This window comes from Pelodiscus sinensis, chromosome 19 (genome assembly GCF_049634645.1).
Source record: "Pelodiscus sinensis isolate JC-2024 chromosome 19, ASM4963464v1, whole genome shotgun sequence".
NCBI lineage: Eukaryota > Metazoa > Chordata > Testudines > Trionychidae > Pelodiscus > Pelodiscus sinensis.
In genome coordinates, this window is record NC_134729.1 from 950221 (window position 1) to 966984 (window position 16764).

General features: G+C 48.5%; 1 protein-coding gene across 9 annotated transcripts in view; it reads left to right on the forward strand.

Annotated features, from left to right (window-relative positions):
• Positions 1 to 12419, forward strand: part of LOC102445588 (homeobox protein Hox-C6) — a 99755-nt gene extending 87336 nt beyond the window's left edge. For 7 of the 9 annotated variants that reach the window (XR_003090634.2, XR_003090636.2, XR_012896602.1 and 4 more), the window contains 2 exons: positions 9506 to 9534; positions 11107 to 12419. The gene's annotated coding sequence lies outside the window, so the exon portion shown is untranslated. The remainder of the gene's footprint in view (positions 1 to 9505; positions 9535 to 11106) is intronic. The other 2 variants (XR_012896603.1, XM_075901642.1) reach the window with 1 other exon arrangement.
• The last annotated feature ends 4345 nt before the right edge of the window (positions 12420 to 16764 follow it).

The window sequence follows — 16764 nt, forward strand, 5'->3', positions numbered from 1 at the left end:
TAATAAACCATCTTGTTAGTCTTTAAAGTGCTACATAGTCCTGCATTTTGCTTCAGCTACCCCAGACTAACACGGCTACATTTCTATCACTAACTAAGCTCTGAGCTTGGATTTGTGGATCACATAGACGCCCTGTCCACACGGTTGCGTGGCATTATTCCACTGCTCCAGAGTTTTTTTCCCCCCCTTCCTCCGTACTCCAGATCAGAGAAAGGAGACTTCCCGACTCGGGTTGCTCTGAAGCAAGAGACCCCCCGTCTCTGGAAGTGTCCGGAGCGAAGAGAAGACGGTGAGGTATTTAAGTCACTCCAGACAATTGCTCATTCTGTAGTGAGTTATTATACTGGTGAGCCAAAGGTCAGTAGAAAGGATAAGGGCGGCCATAAAACCCGGCACCGCTAGCATGCGTTTCCTATAGAGATTATCATTATTGGCTTATTAATACACGATAATGTTGAATTATACACGGCTATAAATAGGAGAGGGCTGACTTGCGGCTTTAAATATTTTATGAATCTCAAAGCGAACATTGTAAGCCCCGCCATGCGGCCTCCGAATCAGGAGAAAGACTCAGCTGCTTTCTCTGGGCCAAGTTTTGTTGTGTTTTCTTCAGCGAGCAAAATAGAAGCGGTTTAAAGAGCAATCGAAGGGAGGTTTGCCCCCTCCGAAGCGGGCGGGCAGGCGGTGTGTTTAGGAAGCGCTGAGTTCTTTCATGTGTTCGGTTCTCAATGTGTGGCTGAAATCCTGAAATCAAATATTGTGATGCAAAAGAAACACACAAACCGACACAAGAGAAATCGCTCTGCAGTTGCGTGCTAAGCAATTTGCAATACACCCCCCCCCCTCCACAAATCGGAGGCGATTTCGATGGAAAAGCCGCCCTTTGATCGCTCCTGGGGTAGGAGCAGCCCAAGGAGAAATACACAGATGCACTGTCCCCTCATGTTTTAATTCAGCGCATAAAAAGAATAGCGTGTACCAAGGCGAATCTCATTGTAAAATGCCCCCCCCCCCCTTTCTGGAATATGCTGGTGGATTTTTCGGTTCGAGAATATCCAAGATCAGATTTTAATTTGTATCTCGCTTCCTGACGGTTAAGTTCCCTGGTGGTGAAATATACTTTCTCATGTGCCTCCCAGCATCGTAAATCTGCCGAAACACAAAGTTCATTCGGGGAAAAATCAGTAAAAAAAACAATACCAGCACGTGAAACCTAAACAATATTTTAAATGGAAACTCACATGCACCATTTCTTCAGCCGCCCCCCCCCCCACCTTTCACTGAAATATATTTCAGGGGCTTCAAGGAGTCGAAAATAACACCCAGGCTGGCTTTTCGGTGACACAAATACACGGAACGGCCGCGCAAGAATGTTAGTTACACCGCACATACAGCGAAAGTCACAACCGGGCGCCGAGAGGGTCTTGCCAACCGTGAAAAAGATGTGCCCATCCCATCACTGGAGCGTATTTGGTTCTAAAAAGTCTGAATGACAACAGAATCCTACATCGGACACGGGCACTTGACACACACGTGTGTATTTTTAAAATACAGCCGCCCTCGCCTCGGGGCCCCCCGCCCGAAGTACCTGCGACAAAATTATTCTTCCTCTAGTAAATCTTCTACAGATGCGCAGCCCAACGAGGCAGCTGTCCGCGCGCAATGTGCCCAGCGCCCTCCTAGCTCGCCCGGGCGTCGCCAGTAGCAAAACACGAGCGATTCGAGCTAGTTTACAAATGCGTTCACACGCTCGTGCGAGCAGGTTTCTCTGGCCTTCCCTGTAGGAAAGCGAGCCGGTGCAGCTGCCTTCGGCACAGTGTCGCCTTTTTAAGACAAGCATCCCCGCTTATCGTTACATCCTCTTCCACACTGCGCGCTGGCCCCCGCCTCATTTCATCAACCAAGCAGCGCCCTAACCGGAGGGGGCCGAAAACAAAGTTGGCGTCTGAGCTCCGCGGCCGTGCTTGTCTCTTCGCCCCCACACGAAACTTTTCCCCCTCCCCGCCTCACGCCCCCCCCTCTTCTGCTTGGGTTCTGGATCCAGCCGTCGCCTGGCGGTAGGAGCGTTGGAGCTCGGCTTGGCTTTCTGTAGTCGTGCGTGTGCGTGCGTGTGTGTGTGTGTGTTGCAGCCGCTCTGCTCCCGACTGAAGCGTGGGCAAGAGAAATAACACAGACACAACCACCACTCGAGCTTTTTAGGAAAAGTTGCAGTCTTGCTGGGGATTCCTCGCCTCGAACCTGGGCTTTTCACAAGACTCCTTGATGCACTAAGAGATGCAGAGACTGTAGCTCCCCCCTTCCCCCTCCTTGTTTACAGCTACAGAAGGCAAAAGAGTCATAAATCTTAGGGCAGCCCTCAGAGACAAGTACATTTGTATGCATCGTTAGAACTAGCTAATACCTAAACCCATTAGCAGCCCGTGTAGAGCTCGAGTTTCCGGTGTACATTAACTTACAGTTAAATTCTGGAGGAGAGGGCATTGCGAATTAACATAAACTAGATCCATCACGGAGTTTGTCATTTTAGATTAGTCAACCATGGATTTTGTGTGTGCGCGCGTTCAACTTTTTTTTCCTTTCGAACCCTTCCAGCGCTGTGTTAATTTCAGACAAGGGGTTGCCTTTTTTGCATAAATGCCATAAATCATACATCAGGACTTAAAAAGAGAGACTAGTACAGGCACCCCAATGACTGTGCAAATTAAACAAAAAACAGTAATGGGGGGAAGTGAAATCAAGATTTGTCAGTGAGGAGACAAGAAAAGATCTGGCTGGCTGGCTGGCTGTCCGTCTATCTACATACATACACCGTATTATCGATCGATCTATCTATCTAGGACCAGGGTCCTCTATTAGCAAGAAGGCGAGGTGGGCTGCAAAACACAAAAGGCTCCGTTACGGCAGCTCACACTGGAACCTAATGGTGGAAAGGGCCAAATTCCGAACCCCGCGCACAAGCAGCCCCGTCGATGTGTGTTGTCAATTCCTTTCAGCGCGAGTCGATCGATTCCATCGCCCAAAAGGGACCCTCCCCCCCGTCCCTGAGATCCATTACGGTGCCTGTTTCCTGCCACCAATCAATGCTTTTGTGTCTTCTCGCCACTTGCCCCGGCCCCCCCAGCTTGGCTGTCACGAGGCTGGGTTTGTTCGCATATTGCTCTCTCTCTCTCTCACACACACACCATCATCTGCATCACCCCCCCCCCAGACAACCCCCCACCATCATAATCAGCATCATGCTCCCCCCAACCCTTCCACCATCAAAATCTGCACCCCCCTTTGTTTGGAAAATCCCCTCTCCTCTTGCTTCGCCTAGATGCATAGCCCCCCCTCCTTCCGCCCCCCCTCCAGTCCTCGTCTCCCCCCCCCCCGGGTGGGTTCCACACAGATGATCCGAACTTTCCTCCTGCGCCCGTGAAAGCGTTAAAGGGGCTGACAGCCGCGGCCAGCAGCCGGCTTTTGTACGGATGATTTATGGCCCCAATCTTGGTTCACCCAGAGTTCACATGGATTTGCTGCAGCTGAGGGCTAAAAGATGGTTCCCCTTGACAAGTGTGACTATTGGAAATGCCCCCCCCCCGCTCTCCGCCGGGCTCCCGACGTGTAAAACGGGCTCTAATTGAGAAGGGGGTTGGGGGATTTGCCTTAGACGTGCCAGTGTGGTACCCCGGGACGGGTGTGTGCTCGGGTATTTGTGCAGAGCTACCGCGAGCTGCCTGCGAAGGATGCTCCCCGGGGGGAGGACAGAGATCCCAAGCTAAACGCGCACACAGACACACAAAGACACACAAAGACACACATACATACACAAAGACACACACACACACACACACAAAGACACAAATGCACACACAAAGACACAGAGACACACACACAGACACACATACATACACAAAGAAAGACACACACACACAGACACACATACATACACAAAGACACACAAATGCATACAAAGAAAGACACACAAACACACACATACATTCACAAAAAAGACACATACACACAAAGACACACACGTACCTTTAAAAAAAAGTTAGCGAGGCTCTGTCTCCCTCCCCCCCACCCTCCAGGTAGCACCCTCCCCAGACAGATGGTGCTGGCTTTGTAAGGATGTTCGGACAAATGGGTCTTTTGCTTCTCGAGGCGCACAGCACAACCGCAGAACCCCTGCACGGTGTTTGGGTGAGGGGCAAATTTACACATGGGGAGGGGCAGGGTTGTTACTAATCTGAACTGGGATGGAGCAAATCCCCCAATTCCCCTTGTCTTTCTGCCCCCGATTTAAAACAAGTGCAATCAGTGATGAAATGCCAGAAATTACAGAACGTGACCAGCCTCCCAAGCTCCTCACCCCCCCCCCCCGACACACACACCAAAAAAGGGGGGAGGGAACAAAGAGACACCCGATCTCCGCTTTCACACCCCCCGCTCGAAGCGGGCTGCGGACGCGGCGTGTTTCTCTATCGAAATTCGTTTGCGCTTCCAGCCCCCGCCTGCGCTCGCCTGTAAAATCACCCTCGTGGTGATGCTAATCAGATGCAAATGTGATGGCGCGCTAATCGCTTGCTCTTAATTTATGCGCCAAGAAACATGAGGGGCCTTGGCTTAAAAAAAACCGTTTAAAAATCAAGCCAGGCAGGTGCGCGGTATTTCTAACCGCCCCCTTCTTCTGTCTCTTTCGCCGCACGAGGGTCGCGTGGGGTGTATAGGGAGAAACTCCATATAGAACGGCCTGGCTCCCTGGGCGCCCCTATGGAACTAGATGCTTATGGGCGAGTTTGGGTGGCCACAATCGTACGATACACAAGAGACTCTACATAGGCTATTTCATCTAGAGATTGTGTGTCAGACGCAGAGCTCTGTGGGTGATGGTGTGGGATTGTGGCTCTGTGCATTTATAGTCATATAGACTATCTAGAGAGAGATTATAGAGAGAACATAAATTATGCTTATGTCTCTCTAGCTAGGTGTGTATGCGAGATTTTGTGTGTGCGGGTATCATCGCAGGCTAGACACAGGGGTGTGAATGGGGTAGAGACTATACATCTACTATATATTCCAGAGAGTTTGGCTGTCTGTCCGTTCAAGAACTCCTCCTAGACTCCTTTTTTTTCTTTTGTTTTTTCCTCTTTTTTTCTTTCCCCCTCCCCCACTTCCCTTATTTATTCTTGGATCTGGACTTTTACTACTGACGTCATCTGAAGAAGTGGGTTGCACCCACGAAAGCTCATGATACCAACTACATGTTTAGTTAGTCTTTAAGGGGCTGCTGGACTATTGTTTGTTAAGTTCCTCCTAAACAGTAAGAGCTAGGACCACCACATTTGGTAGGCAGCTATCATAACCTAAAGCAAGGACAGGGTTCGGTTCTGCTTCTCATGAAACCATCCAGAAGAGAGACACAACCACCAGGAAGGTGAAAGGGGCTGGCTGGGGGTGCCCCCAACCCAGACTGCCCCAGTCCTGAGCCTCCCACTCCCCCTTTAGGGAGGGCAGGGGGCCTGAATTCCCTCCCTCCCCCCAATTCCTAGAGGAACACCGCCGGCTGTTCCCCTTGGTCAGGGGGTGAGGGGAAAGTGCAGAGTTTGCTGCATCCTCACTATGGCTGGCGCACACAGGAGGCAGATGAATCTGGACCTGCCCCAGCCGGGGGACCTGCACCCTTCCCCTGGCTGTGCCCACTGGAGCTGCAGTAGCCATGAGTCTCACCTGGTCCTCACCTGGTCCCAAGCGGAGTCCTCTCTTCCCAGTCCCCCTCCTCCCAGCAATGATTTAAAGCCTGGATATTTTCATGTTATTTTCCAAAAATAACAATTAATTGACTTAAGGAACCGAACCACGCCAGGTAAAACTTTCAGTATGTCTGTATATCCAGATGTATATGCTTGATTGTAGGTATGTCTGTTGTCAGAGACTATGCAGAGAGAACACACACACACACACACACACACACACACACACACACACACACACACTCATATCTTCATTTTACTCCAAGCCATTTGGAAACTACTTTATACTTTTGTCCTTTTCTGAACTGTTCTTAGTGACTGACCTAGTCTCTGTCTGTTGGGCAAGAATCGATAGGGAAGAGGAGAGAAATGGCAGTTGTGTACAAATGAACAACCCAGGCCAGGATAACAAACCCTGCCACTTGATGACGTCAGCCCGGCTCAGGTGAAGTTTTATTCCTGGGGGAAAAAAAAGAAGGAAGCGTCACCGCTATTTCAATCTTCCTGATTTGTCCCCGCCGAATCTTTCGCAACGAGGTTGAATCTGGGTTTTTACAGAAATGCATGTTCGGGATTCATTTGTAAACTATCTGGTGCTCAACTTGACTGTCTCCATCGGTTCAATGAATCCCTCGCTTTGCTCCAAACCATAATTCTATTCACTTCTGATACATAATTCATGTCTGTCTCTTACCGTTTGGCTTCCTTGTTTTCCCAACAAGCCCCGGCATTATTTTTTAAAGATTTAAATGTAATTGAATAGAATCAGAACGGAATGATTTTTCTTAGACATTTTAAACCGGGGATTAAAAATAAAATCAAATCGATGAGCTCCATTTCTTTAACTATTTTTTCAGCTAGAGATGGTTTAGTTAACCGCAGTTCAGTGCATACCCCCTAAATGCAAATGCTCCTAATAATAAATTGACGAGGAATCACATAATGGTGGATCTATCGATCAGTTCCTTAAACTCGATAGCGAGAGAGGGAGATAATGAAATAAACAAATCACACGAGAGCGCATTAACTTCGTGTGTTTTAACTGTCTGAAGAGAAAGACCCAGGGAGTCGCTAAGTCAATTTCATCCCTAGTGTAACTTAGGGGACTGCAACAGATTTATATACATCGCAGGGCTCAAAGACTAAATTTAGCTCAGTGCCCTGTAAATTCAGCCGGATTTAAATGAAACTTTAAGCAGCGGATGAAATGTACCAGAAGCCAAGGAATCACAATGAACTGCTGTCATGTAAATATGTTTCAATAAACAGAGGGTCGGTACAAATCCAGACTCGAATAGGGACTGGGGGGCTTTTGAGTGTTTAACCTGGACTTCTCCCATTATTCAGGGATCTGTCCCATGAATCCTTTAAAAAAATACCCACACTTGAAGGCTGTCCGATATCCGCGCCCTACACAGGACTGAAAATTGCGCGCAGGTGAACCTTCCTAAGGCGCTGTCTCGCCAAGACCCAAGTGATTTACACACCCACTAGCTTCCCTTGGAAACTGAAACAAGCGCTACTGTGCCACATGGTACATAACTATGAACCTATTTCTCCTGTGTTATATGAGGAGAGTTAGTCTTGCACTCAGCAATTTTTTTACTCTGCGGATTTTTTTTTTTTTTTTGCACTTAGGGATTTCCATCTACCACTCTCCCTGTATTGAAGATGTATTGAAGATTTTACACACACACACACACACACACACACACACACACACACACACACACACTCACCCCTCAATTGGAGTGTTGTGTCCAGTTCTGAGCATCACATTTCAAGAAAGACGTGGAGAAACTGGAGAGGGTCCAGAGAAGAGCAACAAGAATGATGAAAGGTCTAAAGAACATGGCCTATGAAGGAAGACTGAAAGGACTGGGCTTGTTTAGTTTGAAAAGGAGAAGACAGAGGGGACATGATAGTAGTTTTCAAGTCCCTAAAAGGAGGAGGGAAAAATTGTTCTGCTGGGACTCTGATGATGAGACAAGAAGCAATGGGCTTAAATTGCAGCTAAGGAGGTGTAGGTTGGACATCAGGAAAAACTTCCTGTCAGGGGGGTTATGCACTGGAATACATTGCCTAGGGAGGTTGTGGAGTCTCCATCACTGGAGATGCTAGGGACGCTAGAAGGTGCTTGGTCCTCAGTGGCTAGCGAGAATTCGAGCAGTCCCCCCAGACACTCTGTTAGAATTGTATGTGGCATTTTAACTCCAGCCCTGTCCCCCTCCTGCCATCTGATAGGCTTAAAACACACTCAACTGGTGGGGGATTTCCCGGGTTTTAGGCAAGACGGTGGGGGGACATTTCTGTTAGCCAGGGGTCTGCCCCAAGGCGACTACACAAAAGGCAGAGAAATCCTGGCCTTGTTGAAGTCAATGGCAAAACTTTCCTTGGTCTCTACCCTCTCGGACCCCACCAGACCCCACCCCGGCCGGGAGAGGCTCGCAGCCAGGAGGTGCCTTTAATGAGACCCCGAGACAACAACGTGTATAATTATCATTATTCCGCATTGTCGCTCGTTTCGATTTCTCTCCCCGCGCTCCTTTGTCTGCCTGTCGCTGCCTGCAGAAGCTAATGGCTTTGCCGATAGCCTCGGCGCGTCTCTTCCCAAAGAAAATCATTTGGCTTTAAACAACTTGCAAAGCTCCTCCGAGGAGCCAGGCCAGGGGGAGACGCTGGGAAATGTCTGTGCTTAGTTTCCCTGCCCAACTGAAAATGAAGATGCGGTTCTAGACACACCCGGTGCCCTGAGCAGGGGCCCAGCCTCCCCCCGTCCAAGCATTATTATGTTAACCAGGACAAGAGGCATGACAGCGACATGACATCACAAGCAAACAGACATGCGTCAACAGCTGCTGCTTTTTTTTTTTTTTTTTTTTTTCAAATAAAGACCTGCATTGCAACAGGAGTGAACCCATCTGAGATAACGGGCTTCAATTGCAGCAAGGGAGGTTTAGTTTGGACATTAGGAAGAAAGTCCTCACTGTCAGGGTGCTGAAGCACTGGGATCAGTTGCCTAAGGAGGTTGTGGAATCTCCATCTCTAGAGATATTTAAGAGCAGGTTAAACAGACACCTCTCAGGGATGGTCTAGACCATGGGATCCCAAACGGGGGGCGTGAAGAAATTCCAGGAAGGGCGCAAGGTGACCCAGCCTCACCCCATTAATCCCTCCTAACCTGCTATTTCGTATTTCGTCATCCCAGTCAGTTCCTTGGTTTTGTTTTGCTCAACAAGTTTTGCTGCTCTTGGGGTATGTGTGAGAGAGTTTCTCAAAAATCAAAAAGGGGGGTGTGATGCTGAAAACTTTGGGAACCACTGGTCTAGACAGTGCTTGGTCCTGCTGTGGGGGCAGGGTACTGGACTTGATGACCTCTCCAGGTCCCTTCCCGTTCTAGGATTCTATGATTAGTTGTGCGTTAAACAATTGTAAAGATCTGCTATACCCAGGGCAAGGCTTCACACATGTGGACACACACACACACACACACACACACACAGGGCAAGGCTTCACACATGTGGACACACACACACACACACACACACACAGGGCAAGGCTTCACACATGTGGACACACACACACACACACAGGGCAAGGCTTCACACATGTGGACACACACACACACACACAGGGCAAGGCTTCACACATGTGGACACACACACACACACACACACACACACCAGTCATGGAGGCGATCCAAACGGTGCAAAGCCAACTGGGTCCTCAAGTTATTTTAGTTTTGTTAATTACTTTTATTTTTTTATCATCAGGTTTGGACTCTTTATGCCCAGGATAGCAGGTGAGAGATGGGAAGTACCCGGGTATGTGGGCCTGGAACAGTTACGCCCCAGTTCTAATTCTGGTGGGATCTTTCCACAGAAGAAGCCATGGCAATCCGTTCCATTACTAGGATCTGCTGGGTTGTCCTGGGCTGAGTTAAGCTGGAGATACAAAAAACTGCCCGTGACCATCACGGGGGAACTTTTGAAGAGTCTCTTTCTCAAGCTCCCATCAGCACAGGGCATCAGTCAACAGCCTCCCCCTCTCCAAAGGGACACCAACATCAAGCCAGAAACAGCCACTTCTTCAACAAGCCACAGCAGTAGCCTCCCCAGGAATTCAAATTAGGGGGGGTGTTCGAATTTACAAGGGCTGATGAGGGGTGACACCGTGAGGGTGAAGGTGGGCTGTATGGCACCATAGTTCACAAAACTGGGGGGGGGGGAGAAATTCAGGGGGGTATACACCCCCATAGGGGGGGATGTAGGGAAATTCCTGATCCACAGGCTTGCCTTGCAGGGTTTCCTTTGGGGTCCAAGGAGTAAGGAGGGTCAGATCGCAAACTCTGCCTGTGCCATTCCATGTGGCCCCCCAAAACAGACATTCCACTGCAAGCAAAAGGCCAGCCTAGTTCCTGCAGGTAGCTGATCGCAGTGACACTTGCTTTTGACAGTGTGACAAGACAGGGGGTTTCTTAGCAACTCCAAAAGAGCAGCCACCAGTAGTCCCGGGAAAGAATTTTAAACAACTGTATAAATACTCAGAACTTACTCCAGAGAATTTTGCCCTGCATGTCTGATGTTTGTTCTCGCACAGTTATGAAAACAATGCCTGGTGCTAAAAAGGAGTTTGGATCCAATAATAATACACGCTGCATACTTTCTAGTCCTCGTTTCTTGCGCACCAGCCATTGCTTTTTGGTGCTGTGTTGTTTATTTGTTGACTGAGGGACGAAAAGACATTCCACATTTTTTGAGGAAGACGGGCTCTTGCGCAAAAGGTGTTTTTTCCCCCGCAAAATGACCCTGTCTACACTGCATTTTTTTCCACAAAAACCTCTTCCGCAAAAAGGATCGGAAGAGATATGCAAATGAGAGCTTCATTTGCATTTCCTCTTCCGCAAAAACCTGACAGTGAAGACGAAGCCATACAGAGAAGGATGGATAGAAGGGTGGAGGGGATGGGGTAGGATGGAAGGTTGTCAAATTAACTAGGCAGACATATGGAAAGAAAGAAAGAAAGAAAGAAAGAAAGAAAGAAAGAAAGAAAGAAAGAAAGAAAGAAAGAAAGAAAGAAAGAAAGAAAGAAAGAAAGAAAGAAAGAAAGAGCAATCCTAGATAACAGCAGACCACTTTGAAATTATCTGTATCTATTGGAGGTTGTTAAAAAATCCAGACTTTGAATGGAATTTGGATATGGTCTCTCCACCCATGGGGTTTTTCAAATCATTGCAGCCAGTGCATTGCTTTGCGTTATGCCAGTGTAAACTGTTTCAAACCTGGGAAGGTGGTGTGGGATGGGGGGTGCAGGAAAGAGGGAGGCTGGTGCCAGGGCAGGAGTGGATGAGATGGTGTGGCCTTTTATTTTCCAGGTCCCTGCTGAGGGCTGGCACGCCCTAGCCCAATGCCCAGCTGGAGAAAGAATTCCATGGGATCAGCTGTGCCTGTTGACTGTAAGGGTGGCTCAGCCGCTTGGTCTCAAGCTCGGGCTCCAAATCCGAAGGATGAGGCGCAAGACGGACAACGCAGGCAAGGGGGCCGGGAGCTCGCCCTCTAGCAGTTGGCCTCCAGTGTGCTCCACCATGGAGGGTGGGTAGGGTGCGCCCAGGCGCACATCCTACAGCAAGGCCCCAGGAAATGCGAGTGCCGGCAGCCCGTGTGCAGCTGTCTTGGAAGTTGGCTCTGCCTCTGTCTTTTCAAGGGGAGCAGCAGTCCGGACGCCCCTGGTCTGCAAAGGAGTGGGAGTGAGAAAATAATCTGGACAATGTCCTTGGGGCCCGTTCGCTCTTGAGTCTGTAAACCTGGACCACAGCTGTGCTGCTCCAATCCGCAGTCAGCGCTACCTGGGGCCCTGCAACCCCCCCCCTTACATTGACTCAAACATACATCCTGCGCCTCGGGGGAGGTTTTCAGGGACCCGTAGTCCTTGAGCATCTGGGAGGGCTCTCTGCCACGGAAACCAAGCTGGGAAAATTGCTACAGTCCTATTATGTCATTAGAACAAAAACATGCCCAAAAATCAGCCCCTGGAAGTGTAACCAACTTATCCTTTGATTTCTTCATTCCCAATTATCTCCTGCGTATGAAACTGTACAGAGTCTTATGCATATGGCAGTGAGGGGCTGGTGTGTGTGTGTGTGTGTGTGTGTGTGTGTGTACAGGACAAGGTCAGCATGAAGTTTTATAACTTGCTCCATGTATTTGATCAAAGTGGATTTTACTCGGCCTCTTTGTCAGTTACAAAACTGCCTTTTGACCATCCAGTTAAACTTCCTTCAAGTGTAGGCCAACATTTTTTTTTTTTTAAACAAAGCAGCTAGTAATTTTATCTACCTCCGTTTCGAGGCGGGCATATCTGAAAAGGGGTCTGATTTTCAGAACAGGCCCTTCAGGTGCCTCAAATTACGCACTGAGAGATTTTTTTCCCCAAGGGTGGCTTTTTTTAACCCTTCATAGATATCACGTAGCTCGGCTGTTTCTCCTTACCACCATCCTCATCGTCTCAGTGGGTTATTGTGTGGTGAGCAAACGCAGATGTAAACATGTTTGAACCTCTCACAACTGTGACCCTGCAATAAGTTAGATTCTCACTGTCATTTAGACATTTTTTCTTAAGAGGTCACTTGGCTCTTGGCGTATTTTACTGTATTGTGGGTTTTCAAAATAAAGAGGCCTTTTAAAAACAGTGCTGGGTGGTTTTCTTGGCTCATCTGGGTTGGTTTGCTCCAGGAACACTGCTCTGTTGTTCTTAAAATCACTTTGCCATCTTGTAGTTTACTAGGGGTTGGGCTTCACCCTTCTCTCACCCCCATTAATCACTGGGACAGCGCTTACTTCAGGAGGGCCTCAGCCCTTTTCATCTCCCAGTTAGTATGCAGCTCTGGAGTCTGCCCGCTTGCGCACTTTTTTTTTTAATATAATGGTCCCTGCCTTCCAATAAAACTCACCATTCCCCTGACTAGAGGGTCTTTCCTCTGCTTTGCAGGTGTTTGTAGAAAGATCCGAGATTTTCAGATGGGCAACCCCCTAAGTTTCCTCTTTGAGGAAGAAAAGCAGCGTGCAAATCCACGTCCATCCCTATCGTGTTCAGGGAGCTGGACAAGTAATGGTTGATTGGATAAGTTGAAGTGTAAAGTCTTGCAGGGATCGGTGGGAGACGTTGTGATAATCGGGGGTTGGCCGTGCCACAAAATCCAGCTGGGTAACCACAGAGCCTACACAGCCTTACGTCTCCTGAACACAATCAGAGGCACCTTCGCTCACAAAAACGAAAACGTCGCAGGGCAGACAAATGTACAACACATTGCAAAACCAGTTGTTCCCGGGGCATCAGGCAATTATGATAACGCAGCTTGCCAGTGTATTTTATTGTATCCCCTCCCAAAGATGAATTACCCAGCAACTAAATCTACATATTGTAATTAACTGATAAATATTTAATAGTGGTTAGAACTTTATCCATTTGATCTTTCCATCAACAAACTTTCAGAGGTAAACAGGCACATTGAAAAGGACATTTTCTTGCCTTAGAAATGTCAAAGCTCGCCTCTGTATTTTTCTTTTTAAATAGAAGAGGATCCGTGAGCAAAGGAAGTGGTAATTTAAAGGAACTGTGATGGGGGGAAAATCGTTATGATCTGAGTAAATGGTAATATCTTTGTCAATTGCAGAACTAGGGCTGAGAGCTTCTCTTGCTTAGGAGGAGTGTGTCGTTGTGTATGTGCATGCATGGGCACTTGGTGGGGTGAATGAGTTTGGGTGCATATGTGGGTGGTTGTGTGTAACATGTGTGTGTCTCATGTGTGTGTATGTGCGGGTATCTATGAGCATACATTTATGTGAGGGTGCATGTATTTGTATGTAAAAGAAAGGACTACGCAGCGCTTTAGAGACTAACAAGATGGTTTATTAGGTGATGAGCTTTCGTGGGCCAGACCCACTTCCTCAGATCAAATTCTGGAAGAGAATTGGCATGACCATATCTACCAAAGGAATACAATGAAAAAAATGAAAAAAAAGTGAACACATTATAAAACTGACAAATCAAAACTGACAAAACTGAATGTGTTTGCATATGTGTATAAGCATGTGTGTGTGAGCATATATGTGCGTGTGTGCGCGCACAAGTGTTTCTGCGGGTGTGAGCATATGGGTGTGCGTCTGAGTGTAATCTGGCTTCCACCAAAGTCAAAAGCCGAGTTCCCATTGACTCCAACGGGCACGTACTTTTAAACCATAAATAAGATTAGCTGGATTTGCCTGGTGCACGGACCTGACCGATTTAAAACTGCCTTATTTGTGGCATCCCTAAGGAAATAAGCCGCCCAAGGCCTCCCTGGAAGTGTATCTCCCTTGTATCACCAGCACAGCCTGACGGCAGGAAAACAGCTCTGTTATAAGCGAATTACAGTCCCATCCCTGGAATTAAATCAAAATTCAAAGCTAACTTGATTGCGCCTAGTATGGCAGAAAGGTCAAAAGGGATTCTTGCTCCATTTACAATAATTAACGCAGCCCCACAACCTCTTCCCTCACCCACATGCTAATGGGCGAAGCAACGTCCCCCGACTGGGAACTAGGCAGAGAAGGAGAGAGGCTGCCCCCAGGCCCAGCTCTGGAATCAGCATCTTCCACCTTTTGAAGAGTTTTTTCCCCCCACGCTCACCTGAAGAAGGGGGTTTTGCCCACGGAAGCTCGGGATGCTAATATATAAATACATGTGTTAAACTTGCATGTCTGCGCGGCAGCGTTGTTCCGGAATAAGAAAGAGCGCGTCTGCATGGCAAGCCGTTATTTCGAGATAATGTCGAGCTGGAGGAGTTCTTACTCGGACTCCTGCAACCCTCCTTTCACGAGGAGGATGGGACGTCGGCGGGAGAGCACTCTTCCTTCGGCTTCCTGCTGGGCAGACAGCGCCAAGGGCCGAATGCAGCTATTTCAACTTCAGCGACGCAATGGACGTAGCTCCAGTTGCGTCGTTTCATTCAACTTTTGCTGGCGGTGTAGACATGCCCCAAGGTGTCACGAAATGACTCGTTGCTTTTCTTACTGTTACAGACAAACATGGACACCCCTCTCAGGGTGTATCTACACTGCACCGTAGCGCGAGATAAGCACGTTGCGTCTCTTATTTCAATGCTATTCCGAAATCGCTTCTTTCGTCATTTGGCGCTGTCTGCACAGTGCCACATTTTGAAACAGAGCGCTGGTCTGAAGTGGCCCTCACTCCTCGTGGCATAAGGTTTACAGGGACATCGGAATAACAAGCCCGAAATAATGGGCTTGCTGTGAAGACGCAGGATAGCGATTTCGGGATACTTCGGTATCCCGAAATAGTGCAGCAGTGTAGACATAGCCTTTAAAGTTACAGACAAACCTGCCCTCCGCTCTGAGACTTTTGAAGAGATGATGCTGGATTTGGGGGTTACGTATTTTTTGATCATCCGCTAACGAAGGCAGCGTATTGACAGTAGAAGGAATGCTGGGTAAAGGCAGGAGAGCACACTTGTGAAAGGGGCTGTGTGGAGTTGTGTGTGCGCAGGAGAAGGGCTTTGTAAGAGCCTCTCTGTGCGTTCATGTGTGTGCAGAATGAGTCCTTGTAAGACTTATTTTTCTCTCTAGGAGAAAGCCATGGTCAGGCAGTCTGTGGATGTAGTAACGTTTGGGTATGACAGAGCCCTTGTACGATAGTCTGGGGTATGTGTGTGTGTGTGTAGAGAACGTTACAAAGCCATTATTGAGGACAGCTGGCCTGGAGAGTACCCTCCCCTCGCCCCTTGTTATGGGTCATGCCCCCATTGTGCTAGGTGCTGTACATTATTTATTCGGCACATCGCATTAGCATCTGAGACTCCGGCCATGCATCAGCCCCCTGTGCATTGGCCATGTTGGTTAGGTCATAGCGCTATCATTTTGTGCCCAGGCAAATTGGTTCACTCATCCAAAATAATCCCTTCATCGTGAAATTCACCTCTGGATAGACCAGATACAGCCAGAGCACAAGGACTGAAGAGTCGGTAGAGAAAAGCATGAGTTAAAGCAACAGCAGAGTTATCTCCCCATGGCCCTCCTGCATCCCTCCCCAAATTCATCACAACATACACCAGACATGCCCCCACTGCTAAGACCTCTAGCACCTCCAGGGCAGCAAAGGCCCAGATTCTCAAAGGCACTTTGGTGTCTCTATAAGGAAAATTTATTTACTTATTCCCACAATGTAAGAAGTAGGGGCCATCAATTGAAATGAATAGGCAGCAGGTTTAAAACAAACAGAAGGATTTTTTTTTCACTCAGCGCAAAGTCAACCTGTGGAACTCCTTGCCAGAGGATGCGGTGAAGGCTAGAACTTTAACAGGGTTCAAAAAGAGCTAGATAGATTCATGGAGGTGAGGTCCATCACTGGCTATTCGCCAGGCTGGGTAGGAATGGTGTCCCTGGCCTCTGTTTTTTGGAAATGGGTACGGGGAGGGATCACGTGAGGATTACCTCTTGTTTTCCCTCCCTCTGACATCTGGTGTTGGCCACTGTGGGCAGCCAGGACACTGGGCCGGATGAACCTATGGTCTGACCCAGCCCGGCCGCTCTTATGTTCTTATGTTTTCTACCTCCCAATGGGAAGCTCTCTCAGCTCCTGCTCATGTCCCAGGAATGTCGGAGGAGTGACTCCTGCTTCACTCTGGGCTCTCCAGCAGCAGGCGTGGTTAATCGGGCCAGGCAGCCCGAGGAGCGTAACCAGAGCTATTGGCTGGAGATGATCTCTGAAGAGTAACCAGAGGGCTGCTTTGTAAATGCTCTCCAGCGACAGGCCTGCACATGCGATCCAGCCGCCCCAGAACGAGCTTCGCCCGGGATAATACACAACACAAGAGGGCAGACACATTTAGCATGCCGTCAGGCTGCCTGCCTGGGTGGAGAGCGGCTGCTTCGGCCTGTTGGGCCCCGAGAGCTCTGCTAAACGCTGATAAGAGCAATAAGAAATCAAGCAGAACATCAGAGCGGCCAGACGGGGTCAGATCAAAGGTCCGTCCAGA